A 17,533-nucleotide genomic window follows, 5' to 3' on the forward strand; every position below is an offset into this window, starting at 1 on the left:
TGTCCGGCTCTTCACAAAGCATGAAGACCTCTTGAGATATTCTCTCTCTCGGGGCACCTGGGTGGCTCAGTCGGTTAAGCATCTGCCTTTGGCTCAGGTCATGATCTCAGGTCATATCTCAGGGTTCTGGGATTAAGCTCTGATTTGGGCTCCCTGCTCAGGAGGGAGCCTGCTTCTCCCTCTCCCCTGCCCCTGCTCATGCTCTCTCTCTCTCACTCTCAAATAAATAAATAAATAAAATCTTAAAAAAAAAAAAACCAAACACTAAAAAAAAAAACCATTCTCTCTCTCTGTCTCATTCTCTCTCCCTCTCTAAAACATAAAAAAAATAAATATTTGACATTCTAAATAAATAAATAAATATTTGACACTCTAATAGATGTTTTAATTTGTACCTCTTTGATTATGTATGAGGATGTATCTTTATATATTTATCGGTTATTTATATTTCTTTTACTGCATATTATTTGTGTTGTGTTCTATTCATGTGTTTATTTCCTTTGTCCATTCTTTCCTACTGAGTTATTTTTATTAACTTTTAAAAGTTTTTTGTGTATCAAGGAAATTAGTCCTTTGTTATATGTTTTGAAAATGTCTTTATCTTTTGCCTTTAAAAAAAAATATGTTATACAAATTTTTTTGCTTCCTGTTTAACCTAATTTTTAACATTTTCCTTTTGGTTTCTGGATTTTGTGTTTTGCCTAACGATTCCTCCCATTTCAAAGTTATTCTTTAATATATGTTGTTGTTGTTTTTTGCTAGAATGTTCATGATTTCTTTTTCTTTTAATTCACTATTTGACCAACCTGTAATTATTTTGTCAAATGAACAAAGACCACCTATATACACTTAAGAACACTTAAGATTTAGTCTCAGCAACTTCTAATCAGAGGCTGTTTAGTCAAAGTTTATGATTCTAAGGGAGTCACTACTATCACCTTTTATTCCAGTAGAGACTGGAAGGGGGTTAAAAGGACAGTGAGCTTTATATACCAAAAGGAGGAACTCTTAAAACAGTCTTTGGTAAGAATGTCTTAAGGTGGAGTTCTCTGGTTCTTGTAGGGTGGGATTTTTGGAAGTGAGGAGAGTGTTATGTTTGGCTTTCAAATGCACTTGTCAGTCTTTGATTGGTCCACTGCCAACTGGTACATAAGTGGAGGCTCTCCAGGCTGGATAGGGTCATCTGGGCTTTCCTGCTTCAACCAGAAGAAAATATCGTTCTCAGCTTTAGAGTCTCACAGGTTTTATATGTTCTTGTTTTATATATATTCTTGGTGAACCCAATACCCTATCTAAATGCATATTTATTTTTTCAATTCTAATTTTAAATGCCTTTTTCATACATTCACGTTTCATATGCATTGGGGGTCTATTTCAGGAATCTCTATTCTACTTATTGTATGTATTTATTCATCAGGAATGTGTATCCTCTTGACTACTGAAAGCAGCATGATGCAAAACTATAAGATATGACTATTAAAGTCATACCTGAAAGTTTATTCATTTATAAAGCCTGATACTAGACTAAATATATAATTAGGAGACTGTGTTTTATAAAACTTTCCATCCTTGTACTCTGACGTGGAGCCTGGCATACTGGAGGACTCCATACATGTGGGCTGAGTACAGAAATCTGGTGTGGCAATGAGAACTGTGGACCAAGAGTTAGAAGACCTGGACTCTGGTCCCTGTTTCCCTGTAGGCTGGTTGGGGGACCATGATACATAATAATGGACTGGACCCCTCCTTGAAGCTAGGAGTTACCACATGACAATATGGACAATACAGAATATGAGAGAAGGTGATGTGTGCTACTTTCAGGCTGAGTCTTAAAATATTGCATGTGTGATCCTTCAATTTCTTCTCTACCTATGAACTGGAATGCGGATGTGCCTGAGACTCAGTTTTCTGAGGGGAGAGCTTGGGGATTGGTTGTTTTTCATAGAACTACATGTTTCTTATTCCAAGCTTATTGAGGACTGACAAATATAATTGCATATATTTAAAGTGTACAATGCTGGAATTTGGTATACATACACTTTGTGAAATGATTGCCAAGATCAAATTAATTAATACTTCCATCACCTGGCATAATTTTTCTTTTTTCTTTTCTTTGTGTGTGTGTGTGTGTGTGTGTGGCAAGACGCTTAAGATCTATTCTCAGCAACTTCCAAGTATACAATACATGTTATTAATGATAGGCCTGTGACCCAGTTTTGATCATACAGCCAAAAATGATGTTGTAGGGGATGGTGTGAAACGCACGTGGAAGAAGCCTGGGAATCCTGAGTGACTGTGTGGAGCAGAGCAGGCTTCCTAGCTACTGCACACTATTCCATGAGACAGAAATAACTGTATTGTTTGACTCACTGTATTGTTGGGGCTCCCTGTCGCAACAACTTACTGACCCACATGGCATATGGCATTCCACAAAGACAAGAGTTCTGCAGTCAAATAGTTTGAGAAATGAAGGGGCTATTAAAAGTCTGCAGGTTTCCTTCCTATAGGAATTCTCTGAACCTGGCTACATGTTTTCTTTTTTCCTATATTGCAACTTGAGGGAGAAAATTGCTGATCTCTTGTTATTGTCTTCCTGATTCTGAAAAACACATCTGAAAAAATGCTGATTTCGATGATTTCTGTTTTCTCTAAATATTGTTTAATGCACAGCGAGTGTTTCATATGCATTCGGAACACGACCCAACTTTACAGAATCAAGGCTGCCTTTAGTCTCACCACTTTAGTCAGAGTGTGTTATCTCGAGGGGACAAGAGGCAATATTACAAAACCATAGAGAATAATTCTCCCAAAAGATATAGGACGTTTTTATCTCATTGTGCTGTATTCTTTCTCATTTAAACAAATGGAAAGATGACAAAAGTTTTACCCAGAGAAGAGTCATTTTTTTTTCTTTTAAAAGGCCTTAAAAATGTACTTCAATCACAAGTCATTCAAGAACTATTTCCTCAGTGGCTACTGGGTGCACAACCCCAGAGAAGAAAATGCAGTGTCCACTGGCCAGAGTGGACGTTCAGAATGGACATGGGCTCAGCACTCCAGGAGTATCAGCAATGATGACTGGTCCTGAAATGGTTTCTCATGCATTCATGCAATCTTGTGATGCAAGATTTGTGGAGACGTTCCTCACATGAGGCCTGAGGGCGTGTTGGGCACTTTGCACTCTGTCAGCATCACCAAGTGTGGCTGGTTTTTTAAATTCAGAAAATGACTTATGTCCAAAAGATTGAGAAAGCTTTGGGCTGTTTCTGTAGTGGACACATGGCTAGTCAACAGTCAGAGTGTTTAAGAGGACCCAAGTGATGTGTTTTCTGACAATTCTAATAGTCAGAATCCAGAGATTCTTCTGTCCAGCTCCGGTTCTTACATATTCTCATTGAGAAATGTATATGGTGATTTTAAGATGACCAGAGAGACCAAAGCAGAGAAGTATGCTGAGAAACATATTCAAGACTGATTCAACGAAATGTATTCTATAAAAAAAAGTGTGAAAATATGTCATCATAGATTATGAAGGACTATAATTTCTGGGTAGACATGTCCAGTGCTGTTAATGCAGCAAAGGTCTCTGTGTGCTTTTAAAAATCCCGATCTGTTGATTCACAAGCTTGAGCTGGATCTAAACCAGGTTCCCCACTTTGGGAAGGCATCCCCACAAACTTTCAAGGGGTGTTGTTTGCAGTTGCAGGTTGATTGGTTCACCAAGAGCTCAGTTCCCACCATACTGGTCTGCAGAAGTTCCCTAAGAGACCCCCCCAGGGGCTCTCCTCTGCTCTTGTCTGCCTCCTCTGCAGCTGGCCTCACCTGCACCCCACAGCTGGCTGGTCTCAACCCTCCTCCTTCCCCACGGATGTTTAAGAAACAGGAATCAAAAGATAGAGGAGGGAGGGACTCACCTCCAAGGGTAGGTGGGGAGGAGTGAATGGACCAAGGATAAAGCCTGAAATGAGCTGAAGAATTCCAGAAATGACAAGTCAGAGGAACTTCTAGGCTGTGATTGGAACAGTAAGACCAGGAAGAGCATTGACTCTTGAGGTTGCTTCCTACTCTCTTGCAGACTGGCTGTGAGGACCAAACGAGGTCCTATCTGTCAAGCACCAGGGCCAGCGCTTGGCCAGCCCTAACGCTAGTGCCTTTAGGAACCCTGTGGCACAGTGGCCTCTGTCAACACATCCTCCCTGCCATGCATAGCTCCTCCACGTTTCTGTGCCTGTGCACTACCAGGATGTCCTTCTCCTTCTCCACCTGGAGAAAACGCCTGCTCCAGGAGACCCAGCCCAGATGTCATGCCATCCCTGATGACATCAGGAAGTCAGTGGCAGTTTCCGTGCCCCCATAGTATTTTCACACTATGTTGTGATGATTTGTTTCCTCATCTGTCTCCCCCAACTGTACTGGGAGCTTCTGACTTATCTTCATACCTTCCTGGTCTTTCCTGATGCCAGCACCTTCCTGAGGACAGGGGTGCTCAGGAAATAGGTGTTTATTGAAATGAACAAATACATACATAAATAAAGACATGTTCTTATGGTCCAAATGGAAAAATGTAGGTTAGAAAATAACGTGGTAGAAGGAAATAAGACTCTCTATGAATTTGGGAAGATCTTTATTTTGTTGTGCAAATAAAAATCATTGTAGTCTACCAATTTGAAACATACTTCATCTCCCAAGAAAGATATTTTGTCATTTGGACAGGGAATGGGCAAGAAGAATGTAGCCACACAACACAGCTTAACTGTAATAGAGAGTCTGGCTCCATTTTTGACATTTGACCACTGACAACTTTCAAACTCTACCTTTCTCTTTCCCTTTTGCTTCACATCTGGGCAAGCTGATAAGAAAGTGCGTATACTCCTTCCCTTCCCTTGGTACTGGACGGGAAGTTCAAACCACACAAATCCCAGTCTGTACATGGAAACCTTTCTCTGGCACCCCAACCACAATAAAAAACAAAGCCACTCACTTTTCCCTTCACTCAAGTCATCTCAGACTAGCTTGGATACTTGCCCCTGCTCTTCCCATAAAGCCTCATCATGTGAGTAACAGACCTTTTCATATCCTCTTGATTCATGTGTGGCATCATCATCAGTCTGGATATCAGAACCAATTTTTTTTTTTCAAGGGGTTGGGGGGGAGTTGATCCTGTCCTCCACCAGGCAACCTCAGACACTAACTTTCTGAAAAATTTTGAAATACCTAAGTATTTAGGTACCTAAGAATAAAGCTATTTTGTCATTAAGAAAGGGGGTGGGAGAAAGTATAACTTTCTAAAAAATTTCAAAGAATACTCTGCTGGACAATTGTGCCAAAGAACCCCTCCCTGACTGTCTGTTCTTAGTTTCTGCCCGGTTTTGGCCATGTTGTCAAAGGGCTTCTTTATGAACAAAGTGAGACACTTATTTTTGTTTTCTTGATTCTGAAGTGATTTTCTTGAGTTTTATGGGAGACACTCCTCTGATGTTTGTTGACCCATTCCATTCCAGAAACAAATCAGAGGCCTGAAGATTCAGCCAGATTCTATACTGGGTAAAAAGTTAAAATCAAATCAACCCTAACAATTCCAAAACTAAATCCAGAACTAAAACTAAGTAATTCCAGAGGTCAGTGTGCTGGTTATTAGCCATGATTTCTCAGCTTTCAGCCCACCCTTCTAATCTCTGCTTTGGGGCCTGGGGCCACTCACCTCCTTTGCCAGCTACTCTCTGTCAGGCTCGGCCAATAGAGCAGACTGACCAGAAGATATAAGAGGGGAGAGGGGGACCTCTGTGTGCCTGAGTTCCTGTCAGCATCCTCCTAGCAACTGGTCTGCACCCTGAGAGCAAAGCTGATTCCAGTAGCTGCAGTTCCCAACACTTCCATAACCAGCCTCATCACCCCCACCCCCACCCCCCTGCTTCAAAGATACCAGCACCAAGACTGGCAACTCCCAGACCAACTTCCAGCTCCTGGGACACCTGTCCTATGAAGCAGCACTTCCTCCTCAGAGGGCTAAGCCCAGCTCTAAGGGGCCACCTCCAACCTCTTCCCTTTGCTCCCTCAGCCCTTGCGCTGGTAGCTGCGTCTTGCAGTTAACATCTCCATGTACTGTATGGTGACTAACATAACATAATAAAACAAACAAACAAAATCTCCATGATACTCCAATATCTTTTTGTTTTGCCTAAACTTAGTTCTCTAATAGCTGAGCAACGATTCTTTATATTGAATTCTTTCCATTATAATCAGTATGGTGTTTCCATCAGTGATTGGACCCTGACAGTGATTCTAAAACTAAGCCATTTTCAAAATAAATAAACTTTAAAACTAAATAAGTAAAAATAAGGAACAGGAAAAAATTAATTAAAGGGAAGAAAACAATTGACAATAGATAGCTTGGAAGATAACTCAAAACTAGGTGAAAACCTATGGCAAAATTTTCAGAAAATAAAAAACAAAAAATTGGTCTGAAAATTCAAAAAATAACTAAAAATTAATTCAGAAACTAAATGAATGTAAAAATATATAGCTAAAAACGACAACAGCTTAAAAAAAAATTACACTGAAAATAAGTCAAAATAACTCAAAATTACAATAACTGAAAAGAGTAACTATAAAAAATAACCCAAACACCGAGTCTAAAGCTAATTGTTAATAATTCTAAATGCGAATTCAAAAATAACTGAAGATAAGTAACTGAAAACGAACTTTGGAAAATAAAAACTACAAAGTTAAATAACTGGAAAACTAGCTCAACATTAATGAAAATTAACTAATAAAACTAGAAAGTTACTCTAAAATTAATTCTAAAACTAGGGCGCCTGGGTGGCTCAGTTGGCTAAGCGACTGCCTTCGGCTCAGTCATGATCCTGGAGTCCCGGGATCGAGTCCCGCATCGGGCTCCCTGCTCGGCGGGGAGTCTGCTTCTCCCTCTGACCCTCCCCCCTCTCATGTGCTCTCTCTCTCTCATTCTCTCTGTCTCAAATAAATAAATAAATAAAATCTTTGAAAAAAAATTAAATTAATTCTAAAACTAAAAAATCTAAACGTAAATTTCTCAGAAGTCGACATGGACCCAATCCTCCCTGAAACTGAGCAGCCTCGGCGCTGAAGACACTACGGCGGGTTCGAGCCGACAGCCCGCGCAACACGCCGCTGCCTCAGGCGGGCTCCGGATTCTGCCGGGCTCTGGAAAGCCCTCCGGGGCGTGGCCTCCGCGGCCTCAGTGCGCAGTCCTAGCGCTCGCGCAAGCGCGTGAACAGCTCCGAGGGTCCCGGGCGTCTGCCAGTCCCGGCGCCGGCGCAGGCGCGTGTGGGGCCGCCCGGGAGGTGGCGGACGTCGGCTCCCAAAGCCCGGAGCTCGCGCAGGCGCGTGGGGAGCAGTTCCCAGGTTCGCCGCCGCCGGCCCCGGGAGGATGGGCTCCGCCGGCAGGCGGCGGACCCTTCCTCGGGCTTCCGGAAGGTGATGCTGGCCCTTCCCCCCGCGCCAGGGTGGCAGATTCGGAGGGTCCGAGGCCCCTTGGCCGCGTTCTAGTTAAGGGTGGGCTCGGCCCCCAGCGCCCGCCGCAGCCTGTGCCCGGATCGAAGGCGGCCTGGGGCGGCTCGGCCGAGCCGGGAGCCGCTGCGGTCTGGAACCAGTGTCAGTTCCCTGGGGAAGAGGGTCCTGCGGCATCCTTCCCGCGCCCGCCCTGCTTTTGCCCGCAGATTAGTCGTCTCCCCCCCCCCCCCCCAGGGGCGAGCAAGCCGGTGCACACTGGCTTGTTAGTTTTGTTTGTCGTCCTGAAATTCCAAGGAGAGTCAGGGGAGCAATGGCTAACCAATTCGCTCACTGTTCTTTCCTCTTTCACACTCACAGGTCCTCATCGCCACCCGTGAACGGAAGGCTTCGTGTCCAGGGGCCATGGCCTCAGTGGCCCAGACAAAGCGGGGGAGGGGGGCAGGGGTCCCAGAGCCACCTGCTGGGAGGCCAGGGGTGGGGCCTGGCCCTGAGGCCTCTGGCAGCCAAGGAGCCCTCCGGGCCCGGGGGCGGCAGGGCTGGCGGGCAGTGCTGGGGGGCAGTGCAGGAACTGAGAGACCTGACAGCCAGTTGCGGCCGCTCCGCAGGGAAGTGGCACCTGGGATAAAATGATGACCAGGCACGGGTGGCGGCTTGCCCCTCTCCTGTGGGCCCAGCCAGAGGGGGAGGGGACCCTCAGCCCGGCACAGGGCTGCCACACAGGTTGGCCACAGGTTGACTGCATTATTTCAAGGTCATCCGGGCCTTTCCCTGCCTTCAGGGAGGATCTGCCTGAGCCTGGGAAGAGATGATCTTCCCAGCGCTTCAGGACCCGGGTGGCACTGGGGATTGTCAGTGCCTGTGGCCTTCTTGCTGGCAATTCCACAGGTAAGGGAGGGGGGCCCCACTTTAGGGCAGTGTTTTCCTAATGTCTTAAAGTAAGATAGAAAGTTTACATCTTGACCCAGTGTCTATGCAAACATAGATACACATATTAAAACAAGTTTTACACAAAACATTACCCTCAGAGATAGGAGTGAGCTTGTCTTGACGAGCACTGAATAATGTCTGGAACTGTTGAATTACTGTAGTGTACACCTGAGACTAGTAAAGCATCCCATGTTAACTACACTGGAATTAAAATTTTAAAAATTAAACTAAATTTAAATGTAAAAAGACATTACCCTCAGTATGAGTGATGCCCTTCAATAGTTCGATTGTGTAATTTCATTTTTTTAACGCTGGTCTACACCCACTGAACTGACTTTTTGACGTACTGATGGATTAAAACCCACAGTTAAAAAAGCACCATTCTAGGACAGGGCAAAGGGAGAAAGAAAAGAGAGAAGCAGAAGGAAAATGGTAGGGATATAGGAAAGGTAGAACTGAAAAAGAAGACAAGGAGAGAGTGCAGAAAGGTGTTTTGTGGGAGGTCACACAGGTGCCTGCCATGATGTCCCTTCCAGGGCATCTGCTCTAACATACACTACCATCCCACTCTGTGCCCTTAGGGCTATCTTTTCCATAAGACCCCAGGCTATGTGGTGGCAAGGACAAAATCTTTTTCACCCAGGAAGCCCCACAGCTCCCAGCAGAGGAGTTCTTAAATCGGGCACATCCTTAGAGAATAGGCCTTAGTCCTCAAAGGGGTCAAACAGTCAATGATTATTTGGCACAGTCAGGATTTGCCCAGTGGGTCACAAGCATTAGTTTTTCTTCTAAAGTAAAGATAACAATATTTATTTTAGAGAGTTAGTGAGAGGATTAGTAGTATGTACATCAAGAACATATACGTGCTGGCACATCACAGAAGCTCAATAAATAGCACCTGCTAATATTATTGTTAGTAGTAATAAGAGTAAAAAAATAGTCTCCGAACAGCACTGGCCACTTCAGGTATGCTTCTGTCACTAACTTTTTGGGGAAATTTGGCTGCCAGTGTCTTCATCCTAGACAAAATGGAAATCCTCATAGACACATAAGGAAATGACCTTAGAAATAAAAACAGGAAATATGTGCATGCATAAATCAGCAAAAAAATAATTCAAGCACGTAGACCTTAACAAATGTTCATCTTGGCTATAGCAGCACTTTAAGTTGGTATACATTTTTGAAAAATTAATGGAATCATTTTACTTCCCCAGTGATTACAGTCAGTGTTTTGGGGAAGACATAACACTAACAGGCTCTAGCTACTTCTAGCCTATGTCCCAAAATAAATGCAAAGAGTACTGTAGAGAAATGGATAATATAAATGGGAAAGGTGGACCAGAAAAAGTCATGATGATATGAACTCAAGAGCATTCTCTCTTCCTTCCAACAATCTTCAAAACTCACAATTTGTAAAGATAAACGTTATAGGGAATTTAGTGTTAGTGCTTAATGTTTAGAATCCTGGGTTATTTCACTTTACAAAAGTTAAATGAATCTATTAATAAGCCAATTCAGTACAGAGTTTATACTAAGGTATAAACTAAAGTTTATACTTTTTTGGTAAACTCCAGACATTGACAAAATCTTAAGATCAATTATTTTGCTCTAAATTTCTCCTTTCCCTTCTTGTCCACTAGATGGCAGATTGGGACCACCTTGGATCCTCCTAATTCCTTGGCATCTCTTCCTGCACAAATTTTAAATGGTCAAACTCTATTTTTGTTTTGGTTCCTTCCAGATTTCATTCTCATCTCAAGACAAAGAAAGGTAAACTTTGTGAAAACTTTAGGACAATCTCTAGCATATAAACAGAGTTATTTTGACTGAGGAGCTGGAGCTGCCTTAAAGAAGTTTCTTATATCTTGCCTGAGGGCCTGAGCCACGAGCTTTCTCGCGTCCCTTTGGAGGAACAGTGGGCAGTACCATTGTGCTAACATGAATGAAAGTCTCTGAGCTCCATCTCAGTCTTCACAGAGAGACCTTATATAAGGGGGTCACCTCCATTTTGTAAAAAACAAGATTAGGAACTTAAGTCACGTTGAGGGTAGGTAACTTCGTCCAGAGGGACAGAGCTGAGTTTGAACCTGGAACCCTAGGACCTCTGGCACTTGTGCTGAAACCACGGTGCTGTGGCCACCCACGTGATGCTGTTGTCTGGTGGGTATTAAACCACAGGGCTAATTCCTGCCTCATCTGCCCCACTAGCAACCTAGATGTCAAAAAAAGGAGAGTCTCAGGATTAGTCTAGGTTGTTAGGCTGACTCAGGACCTTTTGCAAAGTTTTACTCTGTGAACTGGAGTTTAAACTTGTACACTCAGACTAGTATAGCTCTGAAGTGTGTTTTTCCTTCTTGAACCAATCTAAGACAAAGGAATCAGAGTTACTAATAAACATCAAGAGAGAATTGGTATCTTTTTTATAAAAATAAAAAAAACTAAGAAAATCAATAATCAACATGAAGTCTCAAAATATTTGATATTTCTTTTAAAGAAAAAATAATATTTACCTGTACATGCAATTTTTGCATGCTTCATGAAAAAGCTTATTTCGGGCTGAAAGAGAAAAATCACTCAAAATGAAGCCAATTTTAATTTATTTTAACACACACATTTAAGTAAGCTACTATTAAAGGAATAAAGCCACCACACACATAAAACACTGTATCTATTTAAGTGTATATAAATGTATGTTTTGATCTTTTTCTTTTCTCATATATTCAGAAAATGTTTCTGTAGTCCTGGCTTATCTGGCCCTGGCATCCTCTCCCACTTATCCACCTACCATGCTATGTTCCCTGTGTGCCTTGATTGTGGATCCATCCTAGTTGTGACAGCTAGCTCTTTAAATATGGACGTTAGCAATATCAGTGAGCCCAACATTCCCCATTCTTCCACGGGTGCACCAAGACAATAGAAATGAGCCCAGACTATGTAAGTTGGTGGGGGAACACACATCTCCAGAACCTTATTTGTTCGGCTCTGAGAATAACACCAGGTCTCAACCTCCAGTGGCTCCCCACTGCCCACACCAGCATAAAAGCCAAACTCCTCAGCCTGATATTTGAGGCTACCTCCCTCCTTCTCATTCTCATTGCCTTCCATTCCACCCATGAACCTCTCAAACAAGGCTCCAGATCACCACTGAAAATGCTCATTTAGAAGCAGTTCAGTGATTTTTCAAAGGTTAATTGGTCTACTCTTAATTATCCAGGCAACTAGCACGAGTTGTTACAGTTGCTACAAGGGGCCTGCAGCCTTCACTTCCTGGCCCCATGCTCTGATGTTTGCCAAAATTGGGTCTTTGCCTTGTATCCTGCACACCATGCAGCCCCTATGAAGCTGCCTGCCACCAGAGCCCTTCTCCCTGGGCCTGAGCTTTCCCCCAGTCTCCTGAGACCTCCCAAGTCATAAGCAGTCAGGCTGCAAATGAAGTTGTCCCAAACCACAGCACCAGCCTCCCTCCTTGATTTATCATGTTACTGTGTTCCTCCCATCAGACTACACTCTACTCTTCCCTGCCCAAACCCAATCTACATCTGTGACTCCCTGTGGCACAAGGCCCCTTCCACCTGGCTGTCTCCAGAGGCCCTGTCTCCACATCCCTCAGAGGCTTCCAGTGTCCTTCTTGTCATCAGATCCTTGTATGCCTTGCCCAGAGTGTAGAGAGTTATGCTCAGCAATCCCAAGGGTTAAAGGTGGTATAGGAATGAACTGGAATGGTAATCTGGTATGTGTCAGAACTTCGTAAAATGCTAGACAGACATAAGGTCCTGATCTTCCTGATTCTGAAACCTCCCTTTCCCGTTGCCTGATGCTTCTGAGTCTACATTCTGTCCTGGAAGTCTCATCTCCTCTCAGGGACCAGCCCAAGGCCCTGCTACTACTCACACGGTGCATCGAGGCCCCTACGAATTCCTAGAGCCCTCGCTGTTGGCATTGCTCTCAGTGACAGCTCATCAGACCCTCCTTGGTGAGCCAGACCCAGAAAACCTGATTCTGCTGCTGAAAAGTTGTATGATATTGACCCTGTTTGCCAGTCTGTAAAAGGAAGGGGCTAGACAAGGCCTCTGGGCCTTTCAGTTCTGAGATTTTATGTGTGTAGACTTTTTCCTTCTTATCTAAACTTTATGTTTTGCCTCTTTTTTTTTTTTTTTAAGAGAGAGAGGGAGGAGGACAGGTAAGGGAGAGGGAGAGAGAGAACCTTAGGCAGGTTCCATGCCCAGTGCGGGGCCCAATACGGGGCTCAATCTCACAACTCTGAGATCATGACTTGAGCCAAAATCAAGAGTCAGATGCTTAACTAACTGACCCAGGTGTCCCTAAACTTTATGCTTTTAATTCCCATCACAACTTAGAGCATAGTGCTAGGCACACAGAGACCCTATAAACGTATTTCTGGATTGGTAACTGAATAACAGGTTTGTCTTACTGGTATGGTAAAGTGATTTTTCACTTTTTTTTTTTAAGTTTATTTTTATTTTTTCATTATTTTATTTTATTGTTTTCATCATAAGTGTAGTCTTTAATCCCATCATCTATTTCACCCATCCCCCCACCCACCTCCCCTCTGGTAACCATAGGTTTGCACTCTATAGTTAAGAGTCTGTTTCTTGGTTTGTCTCTTTTTTTTTTCTTTTCTTGTTTGTTTTGTTTCTTAAATTCCACATATGAGTGAAATCATATGGTATTTGTCTTCTTCTGACTTACTTCCCTTGGCATTATACTCTCTAGCTCTATCCATGTTGTTGCAAATGGCAAGATTTCATTCATTTTTACAGCTGAATAATATTCCATTGTATATACATATACCATGTCTTCTTTATCCATTCACCTATGATGGATACTTGGGCTGCTTCCAGGTTTGGCTATCATAAATAATGTTGCAATAAACATAGGGATGCGTGTACCCTTTGAATTAGTGTTTTTGAATTTATTGGATAAATACCCAGTAGTACAATTACTGGATTGTAGGGTAGTTCTATTTTTGATTTTTTGAGGAACATCCATCCCGTTTTCCAGTTTGCATTCCCACCAACAACGCACAAGGGTTCCTTTCTCTCCACATCCTTGCCAACACTTGTTTCTTGTGTTTTTGATTTTAGTCATTCTGACAGGGGTAAGGTGATATTTTGTAGTTTTGATTTGCATTTCCCTAATGAGTGATGTTAAGCATCTTTTCATGTGTCTGTTGGCCATCTGTATGTCTTCTTTAGAGAAACGTCTGTTCATGTCTTCTGCCCGCTTTTTATTGGATCTTTTGTTTTGGGGGTGTGAGTTTTATCAGTTCTTTATATATTTCACTCTGGACACTCCTAATTTATATTTTCTTTCCCCATCTCATAGCAACTGGATTATTTCCTGGCAGAAATTTAGTTAGAATATTAAAGTGTAGCCAAAGGCCAGGGACCGAAACCTCCATATTCTACAAATGCAGATTTCCAGGCACCAAACCTAGAGATTCTGACTCCACAGGTCAGGTGGAAATCTGTAACAAGGCCCTCAAGTGATTCTGAAGCTATAGCTCTGAGTCACCCTTTGAGAAACATTAAGAAGTAAGGATTTTTAGGACAATGCAAAGAGTAAAAATTTGTTTCTGGTGGCAACAAGTGATGTTTTCTTTCTTTGTGGAGAAAGACTGGGGGCTGTCCTTGAGAGATGGAGCCTGGAAGGCAGAGGAGTGCCCACCACTGGTTTCTGCCTGTGGCAGGTTGAACCTCCGGCAGTGCGGGAGCTGGAACGGCCCACGCTGCTGGACTCGCACATAGCCTCCATAGCTACTCCGTTCATGACCTTATTGTGCCAACACGAGGGTGGCCAAGGGCCGAGACTTGCTGAGGATAACTGGAAGAGTCATGCTGTTTGATTAGTTGATTAATGCCTGTTCTATGGGAGATGCTTTCTGCTGGGCATTAACATAGGTTACAAAGATGTTCACACTCCATGCCCACTATCTTGGTCCACTAGTCACATGCCTCTTTCCCACATACCTTCATCCCCAATCTTCCAATGTTTTCTTTTCATGTCCCTGACCAGCTGGCCAAGCTATTCACCATTGCCCACAAGCCTCTGTGCATCCTTGCCTTGGGCCATTACTCTTTTTTCACAAAGGAGATGACTTGATGTACTGCCTGATTCTATCCTTAGGAGGATACTCTTCACTGCAATCCCTGAGGGTCCCCTAATTGAGGCTACACTACAGTAACTGTTCATTTTTGTCTCGCACCTACATACCAACTGACCTGTCCCTGAACCAAACAGCCTTTTTCCTCCTGTCAGTTAGTTATAGGAGCCCTCCATGTCATCTGTGGAGGGCTGACTCCAGGATGGCCCCATGATCCCTACCTCCAGGTGTTCACTGTCTTGGGTAATCCCCTTCCCTTCAGTGTAGGCATGTCCTGTGACTTGCTTCTATCAGTGGAGTATGGCAAAGATGATGGGGTGCACATGAGAAGGTGTACTTGATACACTATATAAGATTATAACACCCATCTTGCAAGGACACTCCCTGTGCCTGTTTGCTGTGAAGAAGCAAGTGGCCATGTTACAAGCTACCACGTGGAAAGGGACATGTGACAAGGAGCTGAAGGGGGTCTCTGGCTAACAGCCAACAAGAAGCTAAACCCCTCAGTGTGACAGCCTGCAAGGAAGTGGCTTCTGATAATTATCACATGAGGCTGGAAGTGAATCTCTGCCCAGTTGATGCCCAGATAATATCGCAGCCTTGATTACAATGCTCAGATAGTATCAATGCCTTGATTACAGCTTTGTGAAAACCCAAGGAAAAGGACCCATCTAAGTTATGCCCCAAGTGCTGACCCACAAAAACTGTGAAATAATAAATATGTGTTGTTTTAAGCTGCTAAATTTGTAGTAATATTGTTATGCAGCAGTAGAAAACTAATACAAAGCCAGAAATGTCAGCTGAGAGAGGCACTGGTACAGAATGGTAGGCGACATGGGAGCTTGGGCCACTTGCTCATGCAGGTCCCTGTGCATTGCTGTTCCCAGGGTTACCACTTCCATTTTGTGATGGAATGCTGCTGGTTCCTCCCAACCTTGGTGAATTTGACAGAACCCAGCTCCTGGTGGGTAATGCTGGACATCTGGTCACTTAATGTCCCCTAGTTCGATGCTTAATCTATTCACCAGGGCTCAGTAGCACATGGGGATCTCTTTTCCAAATGATTCTCTGCTGCAGATGGCATAGATCTGCATCAAGACCCCAGGGCTTTATGTTGTGCTTCTACTCTTTTCCACATGGCATCTTTTCTCACCACAGATAACTCTAATACCAGAGAGTCTACCTGGTTGTACTGCCCACTGATTGCACTGCCCAAACAGCAGTGATGCTTGCACGTCAGCCTGGATCTGCTGGCAGTTTTCCTTGTCACTAAGTAGTAAGTGAGAGCAGTACTTCTAAATATGGAATATGCTGCCTCCAGAAACCAAAAGGACTGCCAGGCATTGTGCTTTCTTCTTAGTTGTGTGAGATAATAATTTGTCCTAATTTGGTGGGAACGGGAGAATACGTCCCAGCTTACACCAAACCACTGGATCCCTAAGAACTTCCCTGATGTGATGGTCCCCTGAATCACCATTTAGCCTCTTTTCTGTCCTCTGGCTTGCATGGTCTTACCCAGTCCTCCAGTATATTTGCCACTTCTTGCTCACCTGATCATTAATATAATACATGAATGTGTTTTTTTGCAGAATGTCCAGATGGTCCAGGTCCTTAAGACTATATTCTAGGAAAGGGCAGATTTAACATAGCTCAAAGGCAACATTGTGAATGTATACTTGTCCTGTCCCATGTGAATGTGAACTACACTGATCATCCTTCCTAATGAGGATTGAAAAGAATACATTTATGAGATTGATGGCCGTATACTCTGTGTCCAAAGCCATTTTAATGTGATCTAGCAAAGATACCATTATCTGGCTCATAGCTGAAGTTGGGAGGCTACTACTTGGTTGAGTTTATGGTAACCCACTGTTATCCTCCAGGATACACTTAGTGTTTGTAGGGGACATACTGTGTTAATGGAATGGGCCTATGATGAGGACCAGCATTCCTGCCTACTTCAGCTGTTTCAGGGTAGCACTAATATCTGCCATATCCCTTCATATGGTATTGTTTTTGATTTACTGTCTTGGCTGCGAAGGGTAGAATGGTTTCAGGTGGATTCAACTTGGCATTCTCCACTATGATAGCCCTTATCCCACAGGCCAAGGAACCAATGTGGGTTCTGCCAATACCTAAGCATGCCCATTCCATTATTCCTTTGGGAACGAGGGAAATTACCAGCAGATGAGCGTGTGGAGTAGGTGAACCTACCATGAGCCAGACCTGAGTCAGAACTCCATTTATCCTATCCTTTATCCACCCCACTCCCAAGAGGGGAGTTACGAAGATGCTTTGGGCCCCTAGATATCTCAACTCAGACCATGTATCCAACTCAGACCATGTATCCTTGAAAGGTTTTGTATTCCTCTTCCTTCAGTGTATAGTTATATGAGTAAAAGTCTTTGGAGAAGGACTAAGGAAAACATTACCTCTTTTTTTTTTTTTTTTTTGCCATGGTGTTTGCAGGGTTCTTTTTTGTGAGCTTCTCTGTCAGTCAATGGGATTTGGGTTGGAAAACCAGTTCAGGTCTGGAAACAGAGAGTGATCAAGACTTTTTATTGTCATGGCTGTATTGTCGTGGCAGGTCAGCCTCCTGATCATCCATCTTGGATTTATTTTGGTTCTGTAGATTGAGCAATACTCTCATTTGCTGTTCATCTATCATGTCTCTCAGGATGCTATGCTGTATTAATCACCTCCCTAGCTCTCTGTAAGTCAGACCTCTCTGACTGCCTCTGACATTGCCACTCATGATAACAATTATACCTGGCTTACTTTTGAGAGTTAAGTATTGCCGTCTGGCTTCTGTTTTGGAATTCTGTTGTCCCCATCAAAAAACCCTGCTCCATCCTAACATCTCCTACCAGTGGCCTTGGCCTATGGAGGGCAGCCCTCCACTGCTTCTTAACAATACTGGAGCCCCCCTCATTAGCACATCCCTTGTCACTTCGGACAAGAACACCGTATCCTAAGAACAGAGGAGGCTAG

Source organism: Mirounga angustirostris, unplaced genomic scaffold (genome assembly GCF_029215605.1).
Source record: "Mirounga angustirostris isolate CCGP_5_RB_7025 unplaced genomic scaffold, mMirAng1.0.hap1 SCAF_1, whole genome shotgun sequence".
In the NCBI taxonomy this organism is placed as follows: domain Eukaryota; kingdom Metazoa; phylum Chordata; class Mammalia; order Carnivora; family Phocidae; genus Mirounga; species Mirounga angustirostris.